The sequence below is a fragment of the Quercus suber genome, unplaced genomic scaffold (genome assembly GCF_002906115.3).
Source record: "Quercus suber isolate HL8 unplaced genomic scaffold, Cork oak 2.0 scaffold_548, whole genome shotgun sequence".
NCBI lineage: Eukaryota > Viridiplantae > Streptophyta > Magnoliopsida > Fagales > Fagaceae > Quercus > Quercus suber.
The window spans coordinates 250,414-271,224 of record NW_027069996.1 but is presented as its reverse complement, the minus strand read 5'-3'; the positions used below and the strand labels follow the sequence as shown (position 1 = coordinate 271,224).

General features: G+C 36.1%; 2 pseudogenes; both read right to left on the bottom strand.

Annotated features, from left to right (window-relative positions):
- Nucleotides 1–2,329, bottom strand: LOC136063630 (mitochondrial outer membrane protein porin 4-like; annotated as a pseudogene).
- A 1,619-nt stretch (nucleotides 2,330–3,948) lies between these two features.
- Nucleotides 3,949–19,435, bottom strand: LOC112027293 (mitochondrial outer membrane protein porin 4-like; annotated as a pseudogene).
- Nucleotides 19,436–20,811: the final 1,376 nt, after the last annotated feature.

Sequence of the window (20,811 nt, the reverse complement as noted above, 5' to 3'; positions counted from 1 at the left end):
TTGATTAAAGAAAAGATTCGATTAATAATAGTACCTTTTAAGGTTGTTTACATTTCAGGGGCGTGATATTACATGACTATCTAAATCTTCCAAGGAATACGACCCAATGCCAGCCCCCGAGGTAATACGATATAGCCCTTCGGGGTAACAACTCTTCCTTCAAAACTCACTAGGGGAGAATTGTATGGTTTTAAGTCCAGGTTTTAAGTTCAGCCCCTTGTAGAGATCAGGATACATTATCTCTACCGCACTACCCTGGTCTACCATTACCTTCTTCACATCATACCCTCCAATTCTGAGGGTGATTACTAAAGCGTCATTATGGGGTTGGATAGTTCCAATCTTGTCTTCGTCCGAGAACCCTAGAATCGGTTGAGTATCCAATTTAGATCTCTTCGGACCATGGCCAAAGTCCCCTGCAGGTAATCGGGCTACCGACTTTCCCTAGCACTGCTTCAAAGCACATTTCATCCTTACAGCAAATAATCTTTGGTATTTAAATAAAATTAGGGTAAAACATACCCTCTTGGAACTTAAGAAGGAAATACGCCACATTGAAAGGTATTAATTTCAAATTGCCGAACATGATCAATCCAGTACTCAAGGCTTGAGACTAAGGGCAAGACCCAACTTGGGGGATGCATTACTGGCCTTTGAATCATACTCAGCTGATAAAGTAAGCAGTGACTTAGGCCTCCATTCATGCTGGCATAGCATTGCAACTTTCCCATTGTCAGAGAATCTTGTTTTTACCACAGTTAACTGATCAAGTGCATAAGAGCTTCCAATTGCAAAACTGTTTTCGTTGGTGTTTAATCTGTGAGACATTTCAGCACCAACTGTTGTCCCATTGACAGGATTCACAAGATGAACATAAGATGCCTCAATACCTGTCCTTTGTCTGTCCTGCATAAACAATCACATATTCCAGGTTACAAACAAGACTAACCTTTCATTTGTAATTAAAATATATCCATCCAGAAACTGTTGTTAGGGAAGAAAAGAAACTAGTATGTCAGCAGGAAACAGACAAAACTCAAAAGGACCTTCTAAGATTTATTGAAATTCCATTTATCAAAATTTACTCTGCATCATTTTAGAACATTTAATAAGCTTCTAGAAAAGGCGCAGTAAAAAGCTTTAATCTAAGCTGATAAATACTTTTGAATTTTATCTGCCAAATTAGTCCTTGTTGAAACAAAAAAATGCACATGCGTGCGCACATGCACCCGCACATACACATACACTCATTTCCTTTTCTGGCCTTGTGTAGGTTACCTAAAATGCAAGCATGAATCCAGAAAAGGTCCTTGTTGAAACAAATTAGTGCACGCGCACACACATTTTGACTATCCACCTAGCCATGGGGTCATTTGTTATGTCCACCCTAAATTATAAACGTCTGCAATCGACACGCTAATTCGAGAATAACTTGCAATGTCCAGTGTCCACCAGACTATCCAAAATCAATGTTAAAATTAACATACAAGTAGGCTAATTGGGTGGACATGCAAATTAATGAAAACCAATATGTAAACTTTGACATTAGTGGATCTCACCACCCAGCCAGCCCCCTAATTTGTAATTTTACCACTAAATTTGGATGGTGGGGTAGACATTCTAAATAAACCTCGAATTATGGTGTTGATTGCAAAATTATGTAATTTAGAGTGAAAATTGCAAATGAACTTATAATTTAGCATGGATAGATGCAATTAACCCTAAGAATAAACATACTTTAAAACAAGGAAAGTAAGGTTTGATCTAAACTTACAGTAAAACTGGTGCAGAGTAATCTGGCTTGTTCATGCCAATCCCAGCATTGTACTTGGTGAAGTTAGCAGAAGCGGTATCAAATCCAACTTCAGCACCCAAACTGAGATCCTTGCTCCCAATTGCAACTGAAAGCTCCAAAAGAGGAGTTGGGTTCAGGCCAATACTGGAATCAATTGCTGCATAAGGATGAATGTACTGCACATCCAGCTGAGGTGCAAAGTAGAGAAAATGTAAGATATTGTCAGGATGCCAAAATGTGACATTTTACCATTAAGAATCAAAACTTAAGATTATCCCAAATTAAGAGCTTCCAGAACAATAAAAGCATTGGACATTCATTACTCTTCTCACAATGTCATTTGTACCTTTAAATCTTTTTTGATTGATTTTTCCATAAACTCCTCCAGCATTTCAAATCTTTTTTTGATTGGGAAGTTACATATGCACCCACCTGCCTCTTACAAGGGAAGGAGGTCCCATTTGAACTAGAGCTCACTGAAAACAACTTTTCAATGTAAAACAATCCCTTATTGACATATCATGGTATATTGGAAAGTGGTTGGTTAGGTAAGTTTAAAAAAAAAAAAAAAAAACCTATTGCTGCTCAATCCAGTCAAGCTGCTAATCGTTTAGCCCCTCAGATGAAGGCTTAGATGTTATTATAAGTTAGAGTTTATTTAAATACATCCAAGAATTTCAGGCACGATTCACTTTAAGTTTAAGCATTAGCAATAATTTTATGGAGGTGTTGACTAACTCATATCATCTGGTCCGAGAACTTCAGGCATAATTGGGTATAAGTTTGAATACTTGGGAGAATTGTAAGGAAATGTTAACCAACCCAAATCATCTGGTCCGAGGATTTCAAGCATGATTGGATTTAAGTTTAAACACTGGAGAATTGTAGACGAGTGTTAATAACCCAAATCATCTGATCCGAGGACTTCAGGCATGCTTGGATTTAAGTTTAAACACTTAGGTGAAATGTAGACGAGTGTTAACTAACCCAAATCATCTGGTCTGAGGACTTCAGGCATGATTTAATTTGAGTTTAAACACAGGTGAATTGTAAACAAGTGTTAAGTAACCCAAATCATTTGGTCCGAGGACTTCAGGCATTATTGAATTTAAGTTTAAACACTTAGGTGAATTGTAGACGAGTGTTAACTAACCCAAATCATTTGGTCCAAGGACTTCAGGCATGATTGGATTTAAGTTTAAACACAGGAGAATTGTAGATGAGTGTTAACTAACCCAAATCATCTGGTCCGAGGACTCCAAGCATGATTGGATTTAAGTTTAAACACTTAGGTGAAATGTAGACGAGTATTAACTAACCCAAATCATCTAGTTCGAGAACTTTATGCATGATTGGATTTAAGTTTAAACACAAGTGAATTGTAAACGAGTGCTAACTAACCCAAATCATCTGGTCCGAGGACTTCAGGCATGATTGGATTTAAGTTTAAACACTTAAGTGAATTGTAGACGAGTGTTAACTAACCCAAATCATCTGGTCCGAGGACTTCAGACATAATTGGATTTAAGTTTAAACACAGGTGAATTGTAAACGAGTGTTAACTAACCCAAATCATCTGATCCGAGAACTTCAGGCATGATTGGATTTAAATTTAAACACTTAGGTGAATTGTAGATGAGTGTTAACTAACCCAAATCATCTGGCCCGAGGACTTCAGGCATGATTGGATTTAAGTTTAAACACTTAAGTGAATTGTAGACGAGTGTTAACTAACCCAAATCATCTGGTCCGAGGACTTCAGACATAATTGGATTTAAGTTTAAACACAGGTGAATTGTAAACGAGTGTTAACTAACCCAAATCATCTGGTCCGAGAACTTCAGGCATGATTGGATTTAAATTTAAACACTTAGGTGAATTGTAGATGAGTGTTAACTAACCCAAATCATCTGGTCCGAGGACTTCAGGCATGATTGGATTTAAGTTTAAACACTTAAGTGAATTGTAGACGAGTGTTAACTAACCCAAATCATCTGGTCCGAGGACTTCAGACATAATTGGATTTAAGTTTAAACACAGGAGAATTGTAGACGAGTGTTAATTAACCCAAATCATCTGGTCCGAGAACTTCAGGCATGATTGGATTTAAGTTTAAACACTTATTCAAAAACTTTATATAATAAATTGGCATATTGATTAAAGAAAAGATTCGATTAATAATAGTACCTTTTAAGGTTGTTTACATTTCAGGGGCGTGATATTACATGACTATCTAAATCTTCCAAGGAATACGACCCAATGCCAGCCCCCGAGGTAATACGATATAGCCCTTCGGGGTAACAACTCTTCCTTCAAAACTCACTAGGGGAGAATTGTATGGTGTTAAGTCCAGGTTTTAAGTTCAGCCCCTTGTAGAGATCAGGATACATTATCTCTACCGCACTACCCTGGTCTACCATTACCTTCTTCACATCATACCCTCCAATTCTGAGGGTGATTACTAAAGCGTCATTATGGGGTTGGATAGTTCCAATCTTGTCTTCGTCCGAGAACCCTAGAATCGGTTGAGTATCCAATTTAGATCTCTTCGGACCATGGCCAAAGTCCCCTGCAGGTAATCGGGCTACCGACTTTCCCTAGCACTGCTTCAAAGCACATTTCATCCTTACAGCAAATAATCTTTGGTATTTAAATAAAATTAGGGTAAAACATACCCTCTTGGAACTTAAGAAGGAAATACGCCACATTGAAAGGTATTAATTTCAAATTGCCGAACATGATCAATCCAGTACTCAAGGCTTGAGACTAAGGGCAAGACCTAACTTGGGGGATGCATTACTGGCCTTTGAATCATACTCAGCTGATAAAGTAAGCAGTGACTTAGGCCTCCATTCATGCTGGCATAGCATTGCAACTTTCCCATTGTCAGAGAATCTTGTTTTTACCACAGTTAACTGATCAAGTGCATAAGAGCTTCCAATTGCAAAACTGTTTTCGTTGGTGTTTAATCTGTGAGACATTTCAGCACCAACTGTTGTCCCATTGACAGGATTCACAAGATGAACATAAGATGCCTCAATACCTGTCCTTTGTCTGTCCTGCATAAACAATCACATATTCCAGGTTACAAACAAGACTAACCTTTCATTTGTAATTAAAATATATCCATCCAGAAACTGTTGTTAGGGAAGAAAAGAAACTAGTATGTCAGCAGGAAACAGACAAAACTCAAAAGGACCTTCTAAGATTTATTGAAATTCCATTTATCAAAATTTACTCTGCATCATTTTAGAACATTTAATAAGCTTCTAGAAAAGGCGCAGTAAAAAGCTTTAATCTAAGCTGATAAATACTTTTGAATTTTATCTGCCAAATTAGTCCTTGTTGAAACAAAAAAATGCACATGCGTGCGCACATGCACCCGCACATACACATACACTCATTTCCTTTTCTGGCCTTGTGTAGGTTACCTAAAATGCAAGCATGAATCCAGAAAAGGTCCTTGTTGAAACAAATTAGTGCACGCGCACACACATTTTGACTATCCACCTAGCCATGGGGTCATTTGTTATGTCCACCCTAAATTATAAACGTCTGCAATCGACACGCTAATTCGAGAATAACTTGCAATGTCCAGTGTCCACCAGACTATCCAAAATCAATGTTAAAATTAACATACAAGTAGGCTAATTGGGTGGACATGCAAATTAATGAAAACCAATATGTAAACTTTGACATTAGTGGATCTCACCACCCAGCCAGCCCCCTAATTTGTAATTTTACCACTAAATTTGGATGGTGGGGTAGACATTCTAAATAAACCTCGAATTATGGTGTTGATTGCAAAATTATGTAATTTAGAGTGAAAATTGCAAATGAACTTATAATTTAGCATGGATAGATGCAATTAACCCTAAGAATAAACATACTTTAAAACAAGGAAAGTAAGGTTTGATCTAAACTTACAGTAAAACTGGTGCAGAGTAATCTGGCTTGTTCATGCCAATCCCAGCATTGTACTTGGTGAAGTTAGCAGAAGCGGTATCAAATCCAACTTCAGCACCCAAACTGAGATCCTTGCTCCCAATTGCAACTGAAAGCTCCAAAAGAGGAGTTGGGTTCAGGCCAATACTGGAATCAATTGCTGCATAAGGATGAATGTACTGCACATCCAGCTGAGGTGCAAAGTAGAGAAAATGTAAGATATTGTCAGGATGCCAAAATGTGACATTTTACCATTAAGAATCAAAACTTAAGATTATCCCAAATTAAGAGCTTCCAGAACAATAAAAGCATTGGACATTCATTACTCTTCTCACAATGTCATTTGTACCTTTAAATCTTTTTTGATTGATTTTTCCATAAACTCCTCCAGCATTTCAAATCTTTTTTTGATTGGGAAGTTACATATGCACCCACCTGCCTCTTACAAGGGAAGGAGGTCCCATTTGAACTAGAGCTCACTGAAAACAACTTTTCAATGTAAAACAATCCCTTATTGACATATCATGGTATATTGGAAAGTGGTTGGTTAGGTAAGTTTAAAAAAAAAAAAAAAAAAACCTATACACTCTTGTGTCCAGTCCTTACATCCACATACACATGCTAGTAATACAGTGACAAATAAGGAAACCCTCTTCTCTTCCTTCTTATTATCGAAGTACTAAGTAGGATGTTGAAGAAAACTGAGAATTGTGGCCTGCTTCGTGGTTTTCATGTGGGGCCAACTAACTCTATAGGGGTACGCATTTCACACTTACTGTTTGCAGATGATACCATATTGTTTTGTGATGCGTCTAGAGATCAATTGTTGTCCATTAGGCTGGCTTTGACTTGCTTCCAAGCATTTACTAGTTTGAAAGTTAATGCGAGGAAGAGTGAGATTGTTCCAGTTGGGGAGGTTGGAAATATAGATGCTTTGGCTACCATTCTTCGTTGTAGGGTGGGTAGTCTGCCTATGAAATACTTGGGTATGCCCTTGGGCACCCCATACAAAACAGCATCTGTGTGGAATCCTATTTTGGAGAGGATGGAGAAGAAACTTTCAAGTTGGAAGCGTCTTTATTTATCAAAGGGGGGGTAGACTTACCTTGGTGAAGTACTCTTTCGAGCCTTCCTACTTACTGTCTATCATTATTTGTCATTCCTATAGCTGTGGGCCTGTGGCTGATAGATTGGAGCGTATCCAGAGGAATTTTTTATAGGGCTCTTCAGAAGAGTGTTTCAAATATCCTTTGGTGGCTTAGGAGAAGGTGTGTTTACCGATAGATTTGGGTGGTTTGGGGATCAAGAAGTCAGTGCATTTTAATAAAGCCTTGTTAGGGAAATGGTTATGGAGGTTTGGGCAAGAAGGCACTCATCTTTAGAGGAGGGTTATTGCATCTAAATATGGAAAGGGTCAAGGGGGGTGGACTACTAAAATATGTAGAAGGGCCCATGGATGTGGTCCGTGGCGGGGTATTCATGATGGTTGGGAGAGGTTCTCCAACCATGTGGCCTTAGTGGTGGGTGATGGCACTTGTATTCTTTTTTGGCATGATAAGTGGGTTGGAGATAACTCACTTAAAAGGCTCTATCCTCAGTTGTATGTGTGTTCTAATGACAAGGAAGCTTGCATTTCTGATCTATTATGCTACCAGGAGAGTGGTAACGATAGAATTTGGAATTTGAGATTTCATAGGGATCCCTAGGGGTGGTGGTAGTGACACTTCTCACTGGTGTCTCAAAGGGAACGGAAAATTCGATACCCGATCGTATTACAATATCATTAGGGGTGCAACTGCCTCCAATTTTCCGTGGAAGGGTGTTTGGAAAGCTAAGATCCCTAGGAGGGTAGCATTTTTTGTGTGGACAGTGGTTCATGGGCAGATCCTTACATTGGATAATCTTATGCTTAGGGGGCGCATTTTGGTGAATAGGTGTTGTATGTGCCATCGGAATGAGGAAACTATGGATCATCTTCTCCTCCATTGTCCGGTAGCTCACTTTTTGTGGGTTTATATGCTTCAGATCTTTGGGACACAATGGGTCATGCCAGGCTCTGTGGAAAGCTTGGTGTATTGTTGGAGTTTTGGGTTGGGAAAATTTAATTCAGACATATGGAATATGGTTTCTGGCTATTTGATGTGGATTGTTTGGACGGAAAAAAATCGGTGCTCTTTTAAGGATACTGAGAAATCCTTGGTTCAATTACAAGCTCTATGCCAGAAGACTTTATTTGATTGGTCTAGGTGTTGGGGCTTCTCGGATTGCTCCACTAACTTCGAGTTTATTTCTTCTCTTAGCATTGCACTTTAAGTTTGTTCTTGCTCTTTGTTGCTTTTCCTTGTGTTCACCATCATGAACACCTTATATTGGCTTACTTTTGTTTTCAGTTTGTTATAATAATATTCTTATTATCTATCAAAAAAAAGGAAACCCTCTGTTCAACCATTTACCTAATCTCATAATTGACTATTTGCATATGTAACTTCAATGTAGATGCACATTTCAAACACTAGCTGAACTAATTCAGAAGTTTCTCTCCCAACAGGCTCCCACCCCACCGCATCATATTTTATACTTTGTACTACCCCCCCTTCTAATCACAAATTATGATGAATATGGAGAGTCTGGGGTAGGGCTTCTCATCTTAGACTGCCTGCTAGCATCTCAAACTAGTTATCTAATGATACTTAGACATCATAATGCCTAGATTAGAACCCAAAGATCTAATGATCCTATATCAGAGTTCCCACAAATCACCACTGCCCTAGCAAATTGTCATCCAGAATTGCCAATAATGTTTCAACTCATTGATTTTAGCAATCCAAAATCTTCTCACATTTATTCACTTTCTTGCCTTTTTTGCACCCAGTGGGTCTTGAACCCAAGACCTCATCCTCACCTTGCCCTTACAAGGAAAGAAGGTGTCATTTGAGGTAGAGCTCATTGGCCATATTCTTGCCTTGTTTGCAAGGAACAACAGCAAAAGCAGGAAGAAACCATTATAGATTACAAAGTTTCTGCAAAAAGAGGATACTGTTTATAATTATCTTAACTACAGTCAACCACCTTACAACATTCTAGCTTCAAATTAAGCACTGTAGATAAAATGTAAAATAAGCCTGCCTGACCCAATATATATCATAACCTTATTTTTTATTCTTTATAATCTCAGAGAACCAGCAAGTTGGTCTTCCCTAATTCATGAATTTGTGGCAACCAATTCCCTTATTCCTTTATATGTTCCTTATTTCTTTATTACCATCCATACCATGCCAACCCCAAACAAATGCCCATAAGAATTCTGGTAATGGGGAATTCACTTAGACAACAGCACATAGGCACATACAGATTTTGGCACTCTTCCCAAATTAAGAATCTTGGTTGGGCATGATGACTTCTAAAAAGATTAAAAATTGTTGAGAGCTCAAGCTGGAAAGAACTCAATGGAAACAAACATTTGATGGAAAAAATAGAGAACAAACAATATCCCAAAGATTACCACTAAAAAAAAAAAAAAAGAAATCATTATTCTACAATGAGATTATCATCCTTTTTTTCTTTTATATTTTTTGTTCAAAATTTTTTCCAATTTCATTTCCGTTAATTGCATCTTACTGACCTTTCCAGACTTATGATCTGGTATCTTGAAGCTAAAGGCAGCTTTGGTGCTTGGCAAGATATCACTCAAGATTACTTTTGTAGACACCTGTTAAAATGTAAATTTGAAATACTTTAAATCTGTCAAGATCACAAATGCAAATCATGGGGCATGCCCAGTTTCTTGAAAACAGTACCATGGGTATGGATTACACTATAAACATTACAAGACACCACAAAAATTTGTTTAAAGGACAGAATCTCCTCACTTACATTAGAATAGGTATCAACTTTCACATCCACTGTAGTCTTCCCACTCTTGTACAGGGTATTTATGTCACCAACAAATATTTGATCCCTCTTCAAACCTGTAGCTGTTAGTCCCTGCCATAAAAAAATTAAGCATATGGGTACATTACACAACATCATAAGCAAGAGGAAGGAAGATTAAACTTCATTTTATTAGCATAAAAACAAATTCTGCATTAAGGATTTACTGTATACATAGAGCATGCCTTGGATGAAGATCTAAACATCCACCTTGTTCTTACAAAGGAAGGAGGTGCCATTTGAGCTAGAGCTCATTGGCTTTCTGTATTTCTAATACAGGAAATGGAGGAATATTTCTAATTACATTTTGCCCATTTCCTTCCGTACCACTTATTTCAAAGCTGCTATAGAAAGAAATGCATGTGCAGAATACAGAGGTGCCAGCAAATTATGGCCAACATTGTTTGAGGGAGAAAAAAGAAGAAGAAAGGAACATGTAGAGAGAAAAAGAAAAATCACAACAGCAAAGAAATGAAAACATGAGACAAACAGTCAAACGAGACCAATACTCTTAGCAATGAAGGCCGTTAACAAGACAAATACTAATCTGAACTTCATTCTTGAAATGAATTAGCTTTACTAATCAAGACTTAGCAGATAAAAATGCATATACATTGACTGGAGTACATAAATCCTTTTGGATTGTAAGTAACTAATGCACCAGTGGGTTTTGAAACCATGACCTAACCCTCGTCCACCCATTCATATGGGAGGAAGAACAACCATTTGTGGCAGAGCTCATTGACATACACAAATTCTTCCCTTTAAGGAAACCAGAATCCTGACTTGCATCCTCTAGTCATGTGAGAACTTCCAAATTGAAAAACAATTTATCCAAACATTTCACCACTGCTAAATCATGTTAACAAATGTGCTAATCATAGAAAATTAGAAGATCAATAACAAACATGGTCAGGAAAGGTACATGGGGTAGAATTAGAAGATTAATGATCGGGAATCAGAATAGATGGACTCCATGTTTGATACATTGTATTCCAATATACCAATTTGTGAAGGTATTGATCGTATGAGGTGGAGGTTGAATAGCAATAGTAAGTTTGATGTTTGATCATATTACATGGCTTTTAGAGATTCCAATGGAGTGAGTCTTTCTTGGAAGAGTATTTGATTGCAATAAGGCTCCACAAACAATTGCCTTTTTTGTGTGTGTGCGCATGGGGGTGTTGATTTTGACAAGGGATGCATTACATTAGTGGAGTGGTGTTGTATGTGCAAATGCAATGGTGAAATTATTGATCAGTTGTTGTCATCTTTTGTTTATTTTAATTTTAATTTTTTGATCATTTTTGTCGTCTTTTGTTTATTATATGTTTCAGGTTGATTGGGTCATGCCTAAAAGAGTAGTGGATTTAATATTTGGATGAAGGAGTTGAATTGGTAAACTTGGAAGCTTTTTGCTTGGAATTTCACCCCTAATGTTTAATGTAGGTAATTTGAAGGGAGAGGAACAACTGCGCATTTAATGGGGTATAGGTATCAGTTATTGAGCTGAAGTCCTTATTTTTGAGATCATTGTTCAAGTGGTTATGCACTCTTGGAACTAGTTATATGAATTCAATTGTAGATTTTACAGACTCTCTTTAGAATGTAATTCTTTGGGGGAGTACTTTGACATGAGATATCTCCTCTAAAATTTTTTGTTCTTTTTATTAGTAATTACACATGCTCCTAGGAACCCACGACCTCACCTTCCACCTTGCTCTTACAAAGGATGATGATTGCTTTTGAACTAGAACTCGTTGGCCATAAGGTATCTCTTCCCTATCAATCAAAGTTATTATTATTTTTATATTATTTATCAAAAAGAAAATTCACCTCACCATAAAGAGGAGGAAGAATATGAAGTGAAGAATTTACAGATAACTCAATATCTAGAGATACATCAGAAGCTAATTCATACTAGACTTAATTATCCCAACTGTCCACTCATTGGCTGTCTCCGATTCATATACCTCTGAAACTGATTAACACAGATAGTCATAACTGAACTGTCTGTTAAAGAATTTTGACTTGAGGATTGACATTTTGTTAAAAAAAAATTCCTGAGATTCATCATTTAATTTTAATTGAGTTATTACCTTTAAAATCGAGAGTGGAGAAGGGTGGGGGATAGAAATAGAAAACACACTACAAATAATCAATCTTAGCTGATTCCTAAGACCTACATAAACTCAAAAGCCTATAGCACAATCATTGTTTAAAAGAATCAGATATAATAGCAAATTAAAGCAGAGAGTTTCAATCTCCCCAGTAAACCAGTCAAACTGCCCTAAAGAAAAAACAAAGTTCCGCAAAACAAAGAATTTAAGAGCAGAAAGTAGGATCAGACACAATACCAGCCCAGACAAGCCCTACAATGACAGAGTATACTTGTGATCGAAGTTGTAATCCCTGGTCAAGAGGTCTGCATAAAAGTGAAGATTTAAACACAACCAAAATAAGCATGTTACAGCAAAGTTTGAATACTAAATGTTAAACGATGATAGCATCTAACAATTCAAAATCATAAATGCAAAATTAGCTAGGGCTCAGACCTTTTTAGATACATCTCACTATTATACCAGTTTAGCTCAAGTACTGCAGATTTAAATATATCACTTTTCTTTTAATTTCTATGCACTTAAAGGACCTTGTCCATAGGAAACTCAATGAAATCTAACCCAATGTCAAAACATCCTAAATCTACCAATTATGTAACAATCATCAATCACTCTCCCTCTTACAAGGGCACAACGCATCTGCTAGAATCAAAAACTTCATAGACAAACTCAACTATATTAATCACATTATTTCAGGGACAGATACATCATATTTGTCAGGAGATCAAATCCACGCAGATTTACTTAGCTGTGACAAGCCAGGTATTGCTAATCAGAACTTGAGAAATAAAATCATTAGTTGGTGCACTAGTTGTCATGCAACTAACAATATACTTGGTAAAAGAATATCTAGCATATGTTGCCAACTTTGTGAATGTTACTTAGTGCTACCCCAAATTGTTACATCCTACTGTCACTTTGCTCAAGTGTGCTTGCACTATTTGACTTGGCTAAACTTCTCGTCAACTTGCAGGGGTGTCAAAAAAAGAAAAAAAGAAAAAGAAAAAAGAAACTGCAATAATTCTGTATTCTACAACCCATGTTATCCAAATATACAGCCCAATATGCAGACAAGAATATAGCATATGTAAATGTTTCAAATCGGGGATACCTTTTGCTCTTTTGCCTATATCCCAAAATGATGCTGGACTGGTAGCCATGTCTAATCAGAATAAATGATTTGTACCACAATCCTGCCACAAATATGATAAAAACCATAAGTTGTAGATTTATACAACATCATTATATCTTGCATGGGGATAGAAATAACAAATGAGAAAAAAAAGACAGGAGTTCATAAGAACGCATCCACCAGTACATACATTTATATGTGTTGCGTAAAAATATATGTGAGCACAGTATCCTTAAGTTAAACTCGCCAAGGAAAAATGTCAACCCCAAAGCAAATAGAACTCGCCAAGGAAAAATGTCAACCCCAAAGCAAATAGACAGAAAATAACCTAACATGACTAGAAATAACTTAAGGAAGACTCTAATGAAACTATACATTGTAAATATATATATATATATATCGTAGAATAAAATGAGCTTTAGACTAATGCAGAGTCTGGGTTATGTGGTTAACTGGGTAATGAGTCACAGTGCTAGCAAAATTAGGATTTATAAACAGTTTCTCATACAGCATAAAAGCATTCCACATTCTGCCTGTCACTGGCAATGTAACAAGAAAAAGGCAGGTGACCATTTTGGTATGAAGTTTCCAAGAAAAACTGAATAACAAAAAAAAGGAAGCATATCTGCCTCTGATCTTTTTGATAGCATCTTAGAAAGCAGCTTTTCTTAAGTAATTAGTCAATGGTATCTTATAAAGCAGCTCTATCTGTGAAGCTATTCAGACCTTCAAACACAAGAAAGAGGAAATTTCTTAGAAGACAACTATTCCAGAACCTACTTTTGACTAATGTCGGAGATTTATGAGAATATTTACCTCAGGAAAGATTATCCGTCTAACATAATAAGTAAAAACACACTCAGAATTGAAGTAATATTTGAAAGACTTAACGTCAGTAAGAAGTGATATCCACGCACAAGACACAGAAGTTACGCTAGAAAATACTCACCACATCTAGAAGGATACAAAATTATGATCAAAGGACGGGTCTTTATAAATCTTTTACAATTATCAAATAGTTCACAATAAAGCAAAAGGGGGAAAGAAATTCCCAGATGAAACTGTATATGTAAAATTGATTTTTTTTCAACCCAAAATATGCCAATGAGCTATAGCTTAACTAGCACTTCTTTCTCCATAATAATTGGTTGGAGGGTAAGGTCATGGCTTAAAGACCCATTGAGTGCGTGCTTAACACACTACTATAGTAGTATGTCACGGGCACGCCTTCATCACAAACATAGCAGAGGATATAAATACATCTACTTGATTTAAAGGAAATGGTACTATGTCCAAGTCTACACGGCCCATGAAAAATACAATTCATCAACCAAGTAGTATGCTCTTTTTTTCCCCCAATCAAAGACTAAAATTCCACAGCCAATGCTCCAAAGTTCAATCTTTCCATACATCTAAAACTTTCACATTTTTTACACATATAACGAAAAATCAGGGCATTAGTGTTTCATTGGCATAACTCCGCTAACGTAAAAGTAGGAGGATTGTGGTAGGTAGGTTGACAGCCAGAGTAAAAAAATTCTAGTCACTGTATCATGAATGCATCCAATACAGACCCCTAACTAATCTTGTTGGGAATCCATATCCGACTTCGAAAATTTTGGGACTAAGGCTTTGTTACTGTTGTTTTTGTAATGTTATCATTGGCATTTAAATGTATTTCAATTGAACTCATTATTACGAAGAATGTGCACCAATGATTGGCATTTCTAAACAACTAAACCTATAAATTTAAGCTCTCAAGTTTTCTCAGTTAGATTTGAAGCATAGTCTAAACTATAAACTCTAATAAAGCCATAACACATTAACAAACTTTTCAACAAAATCAACAACTAAATCTCATCAATCAAACAAACAAACAATATTAGTAGGAAAAAAAACTGTAGAAGTTGAATAAAAGGACTCACAGAGAAAAGAAGTATCGTAGTCAGAGTTGGAAGAGAATCGATCGCCGACAAAACCCTAATGCGGCGCTTAATGGACCGCTTCAGGAGAGAAGAGAGGGCTGTGACTCTTTTGCCATCCAATCCACATACATTTTAATCATCCCTTTTGTTGGTTCTTCCTTTCACATGTGGGCTTGGTCCACATAACTAATAATAATACAAAAATTAAGTATTTATTGATTGGTGAAGTGCATAAAGTCTCGCCCGAGCTTAGAAGTACATGCAGAGGAACACAAAGCAAGCTAATTTCATAAGGAAATTCAACAATCACATGTTGATTTTGACAAGGGATGCATTACATTAGTGGAGTGGTGTTGTATGTGCAAATGCAATGGTGAAATTATTGATCAGTTGTTGTCATCTTTTGTTTATTTTAATTTTAATTTTTTGATCATTTTTGTCGTCTTTTGTTTATTATATGTTTCAGGTTGATTGGGTCATGCCTAAAAGAGTAGTGGATTTAATATTTGGATGAAGGAGTTGAATTGGTAAACTTGGAAGCTTTTTGCTTGGAATTTCACCCCTAATGTTTAATGTAGGTAATTTGAAGGGAGAGGAACAACTGCGCATTTAATGGGGTATAGGTATCAGTTATTGAGCTGAAGTCCTTATTTTTGAGATCATTGTTCAAGTGGTTATGCACTCTTGGAACTAGTTATATGAATTCAATTGTAGATTTTACAGACTCTCTTTAGAATGTAATTCTTTGGGGGAGTACTTTGACATGAGATATCTCCTCTAAAATTTTTTGTTCTTTTTATTAGTAATTACACATGCTCCTAGGAACCCACGACCTCACCTTCCACCTTGCTCTTACAAAGGATGATGATTGCTTTTGAACTAGAACTCGTTGGCCATAAGGTATCTCTTCCCTATCAATCAAAGTTATTATTATTTTTATATTATTTATCAAAAAGAAAATTCACCTCACCATAAAGAGGAGGAAGAATATGAAGTGAAGAATTTACAGATAACTCAATATCTAGAGATACATCAGAAGCTAATTCATACTAGACTTAATTATCCCAACTGTCCACTCATTGGCTGTCTCCGATTCATATACCTCTGAAACTGATTAACACAGATAGTCATAACTGAACTGTCTGTTAAAGAATTTTGACTTGAGGATTGACATTTTGTTAAAAAAAAATTCCTGAGATTCATCATTTAATTTTAATTGAGTTATTACCTTTAAAATCGAGAGTGGAGAAGGGTGGGGGATAGAAATAGAAAACACACTACAAATAATCAATCTTAGCTGATTCCTAAGACCTACATAAACTCAAAAGCCTATAGCACAATCATTGTTTAAAAGAATCAGATATAATAGCAAATTAAAGCAGAGAGTTTCAATCTCCCCAGTAAACCAGTCAAACTGCCCTAAAGAAAAAACAAAGTTCCGCAAAACAAAGAATTTAAGAGCAGAAAGTAGGATCAGACACAATACCAGCCCAGACGAGCCCTACAATGACAGAGTATACTTGTGATCGAAGTTGTAATCCCTGGTCAAGAGGTCTGCATAAAAGTGAAGATTTAAACACAACCAAAATAAGCATGTTACAGCAAAGTTTGAATACTAAATGTTAAACGATGATAGCATCTAACAATTCAAAATCATAAATGCAAAATTAGCTAGGGCTCAGACCTTTTTAGATACATCTCACTATTATACCAGTTTAGCTCAAGTACTGCAGATTTAAATATATCACTTTTCTTTTAATTTCTATGCACTTAAAGGACCTTGTCCATAGGAAACTCAATGAAATCTAACCCAATGTCAAAACATCCTAAATCTACCAATTATGTAACAATCATCAATCACTCTCCCTCTTACAAGGGCACAACGCATCTGCTAGAATCAAAAACTTCATAGACAAACTCAACTATATTAATCACATTATTTCAGGGACAGATACATCATATTTGTCAGGAGATCAAATCCACGCAGATTTACTTAGCTGTGACAAGCCAGGTATTGCTAATCAGAACTTGAGAAATAAAATCATTAGTTGGTGCACTAGTTGTCATGCAACTAACAATATACTTGGTAAAAGAATATCTAGCATATGTTGCCAACTTTGTGAATGTTACTTAGTGCTACCCCAAATTGTTACATCCTACTGTCACTTTGCTCAAGTGTGCTTGCACTATTTGACTTGGCTAAACTTCTGGTTAACTTGCAGGGGTGTCAAAAAAAGAAAAAAAGAAAAAGAAAAAAGAAACTGCAATAATTCTGTATTCTACAACCCATGTTATCCAAATATACAGCCCAATATGCAGACAAGAATATAGCATATGTAAATGTTTCAAATCGGGGATACCTTTTGCTCTTTTGCCTATATCCCAAAATGATGCTGGACTGGTAGCCATGTCTAATCAGAATAAATGATTTGTACCACAATCCTGCCACAAATATGATAAAAACCATAAGTTGTAGATTTATACAACATCATTATATCTTGCATGGGGATAGAAATAACAAATGAGAAAAAAAAGACAGGAGTTCATAAGAACGCATCCACCAGTACATACATTTATATGTGTTGCGTAAAAATATATGTGAGCACAGTATCCTTAAGTTAAACTCGCCAAGGAAAAATGTCAACCCCAAAGCAAATAGAACTCGCCAAGGAAAAATGTCAACCCCAAAGCAAATAGACAGAAAATAACCTAACATGACTAGAAATAACTTAAGGAAGACTCTAATGAAACTATACATTGTAAATATAATATATATATATATATATCGTAGAATAAAATGAGCTTTAGACTAATGCAGAGTCTGGGTTATGTGGTTAACTGGGTAATGAGTCACAGTGCTAGCAAAATTAGGATTTATAAACAGTTTCTCATACAGCATAAAAGCATTCCACATTCTGCCTGTCACTGGCAATGTAACAAGAAAAAGGCAGGTGACCATTTTGGTATGAAGTTTCCAAGAAAAACTGAATAACAAAAAAAAGGAAGCATATCTGCCTCTGATCTTTTTGATAGCATCTTAGAAAGCAGCTTTTCTTAAGTAATTAGTCAATGGTATCTTATAAAGCAGCTCTATCTGTGAAGCTATTCAGACCTTCAAACACAAGAAAGAGGAAATTTCTTAGAAGACAACTATTCCAGAACCTACTTTTGACTAATGTCGGAGATTTATGAGAATATTTACCTCAGGAAAGATTATCCGTCTAACATAATAAGTAAAAACACACTCAGAATTGAAGTAATATTTGAAAGACTTAACGTCAGTAAGAAGTGATATCCACGCACAAGACACAGAAGTTACGCTAGAAAATACTCACCACATCTAGAAGGATACAAAATTATGATCAAAGGACGGGTCTTTATAAATCTTTTACAATTATCAAATAGTTCACAATAAAGCAAAAGGGGGAAAGAAATTCCCAGATGAAACTGTATATGTAAAATTGATTTTTTTTCAACCCAAAATATGCCAATGAGCTATAGCTTAACTAGCACTTCTTTCTCCATAATAATTGGTTGGAGGGTAAGGTCATGGCTTAAAGACCCATTGAGTGCGTGCTTAACACACTACTATAGTAGTATGTCACGGGCACGCCTTCATCACAAACATAGCAGAGGATATAAATACATCTACTTGATTTAAAGGAAATGGTACTATGTCCAAGTCTACACGGCCCATGAAAAATACAATTCATCAACCAAGTAGTATGCTCTTTTTTTCCCCCAATCAAAGACTAAAATTCCACAGCCAATGCTCCAAAGTTCAATCTTTCCATACATCTAAAACTTTCACATTTTTTACACATATAACGAAAAATCAGGGCATTAGTGTTTCATTGGCATAACTCCGCTAACGTAAAAGTAGGAGGATTGTGGTAGGTAGGTTGACAGCCAGAGTAAAAAAATTCTAGTCACTGTATCATGAATGCATCCAATACAGACCCCTAACTAATCTTGTTGGGAATCCATATCCGACTTCGAAAATTTTGGGACTAAGGCTTTGTTACTGTTGTTTTTGTAATGTTATCATTGGCATTTAAATGTATTTCAATTGAACTCATTATTACGAAGAATGTGCACCAATGATTGGCATTTCTAAACAACTAAACCTATAAATTTAAGCTCTCAAGTTTTCTCAGTTAGATTTGAAGCATAGTCTAAACTATAAACTCTAATAAAGCCATAACACATTAACAAACTTTTCAACAAAATCAACAACTAAATCTCATCAATCAAACAAACAAACAATATTAGTAGGAAAAAAAACTGTAGAAGTTGAATAAAAGGACTCACAGAGAAAAGAAGTATCGTAGTCAGAGTTGGAAGAGAATCGATCGCCGACAAAACCCTAATGCGGCGCTTAATGGACCGCTTCAGGAGAGAAGAGAGGGCTGTGACTCTTTTGCCATCCAATCCACATACATTTTAATCATCCCTTTTGTTGGTTCTTCCTTTCACATGTGGGCTTGGTCCACATAACTAATAATAATACAAAAATTAAGTATTTATTGATTGGTGAAGTGCATAAAGTCTCGCCCGAGCTTAGAAGTACATGCAGAGGAACACAAAGCAAGCTAATTTCATAAGGAAATTCAACAATCACATTATGAAGCGCGGGTGCGTTTCGGAACTCGGGTGCGGGTGCGGGTGCGGGTACGGGTGCGGGACTTGGCAATTTTTAAAAAATGTGGGTGCGGGTGCGGTGGGACTCAGCGATTAAAAAATTATTAAAAATATTTTTATTTATATATTTTATATATTGCTAAGCATGCTTTTTTATATAATAATAATAATAGAGAATTCAAAGAAACATAAAAATATAATCTATAAGATATATACTAATCAAATATCGCCATCATATTAACAAAATTATAATATATACTAAACATAACTATAGCACCTACGTGTTAGGCTTGAGCTTGGCTGTGGAAAAGCCAAATTTTTAGTCCACATCCAGCTCTGTTTGCAGTAGGAGTAGGATGTGTAAGGTAGCAAAGCTTATTTTTGGGCATCTTTGTAAGTACATTTTTCCTCATTCTTACCATAACACATACTTTACATGGTATTTCATTCTCTACTCACATGCATCACAATTGGTCATATACAATAATTGATTTAGAATCTGAATGTGGTATTTCTCACGACTAAATAATCATTGCTTTTAGTTATGAGGGATATTCTATTTCTTAGAATTTAATGAACTCATTCACAACAAGATTTGCTTGTGTGATCTCCACCTATGATTAGCTAGCTACCTATACTCGTGTGCCTTGATGCAGGAAAAAGAGGAAATTACTGGACAAAGCTGACTAGGCATTCCCAAGGTTAAACTTTAACCATAAAAGGAGCAAAATAAATGTACTATATTACTACTTTCCTGATTAGAAATTGCTAAAGTGGTGATGATTATTATATATATACCACATCTATGTTATCATCTAAAGGAGTGGTGTTCCTTCCCAAAACAGCCAGCAAATATTCTCAATCAACTTCATTTTTCTTTTGCTTTTCCATGAGGGATATGACATTACAAACTCATTTTGGTTATAGGCTACAAAGAAAATAATTGGAGATTGAAAGTAAGTTGTGATATACTCTACAATAAAAAAGATATAGCCCAACGTAGAATCAACTTATGTCCGTAGCCAGCAATTTAAAAAGCATAACAGTAAGTTTTTTACTCAACTCAATCATTGGGGCAATTTATCAAGCATGTTATATGCATGACTTAACTAGAGCATGAACCAAAATGCAAGGGAGGTTGGTCTTGGCCAACAAATTACACACAATCAAAGCATCGTAAAATGGACCAAATTCCTCCTTACTTATAGCTAAGGCAATATGAACTATATCCAAGTAACAACGCCATCGGAATCATCTCTTCCCGAAACAAAAATACCCAAATCTCACCCCACAACAGACCAAAACCAAATCCATCATCATACA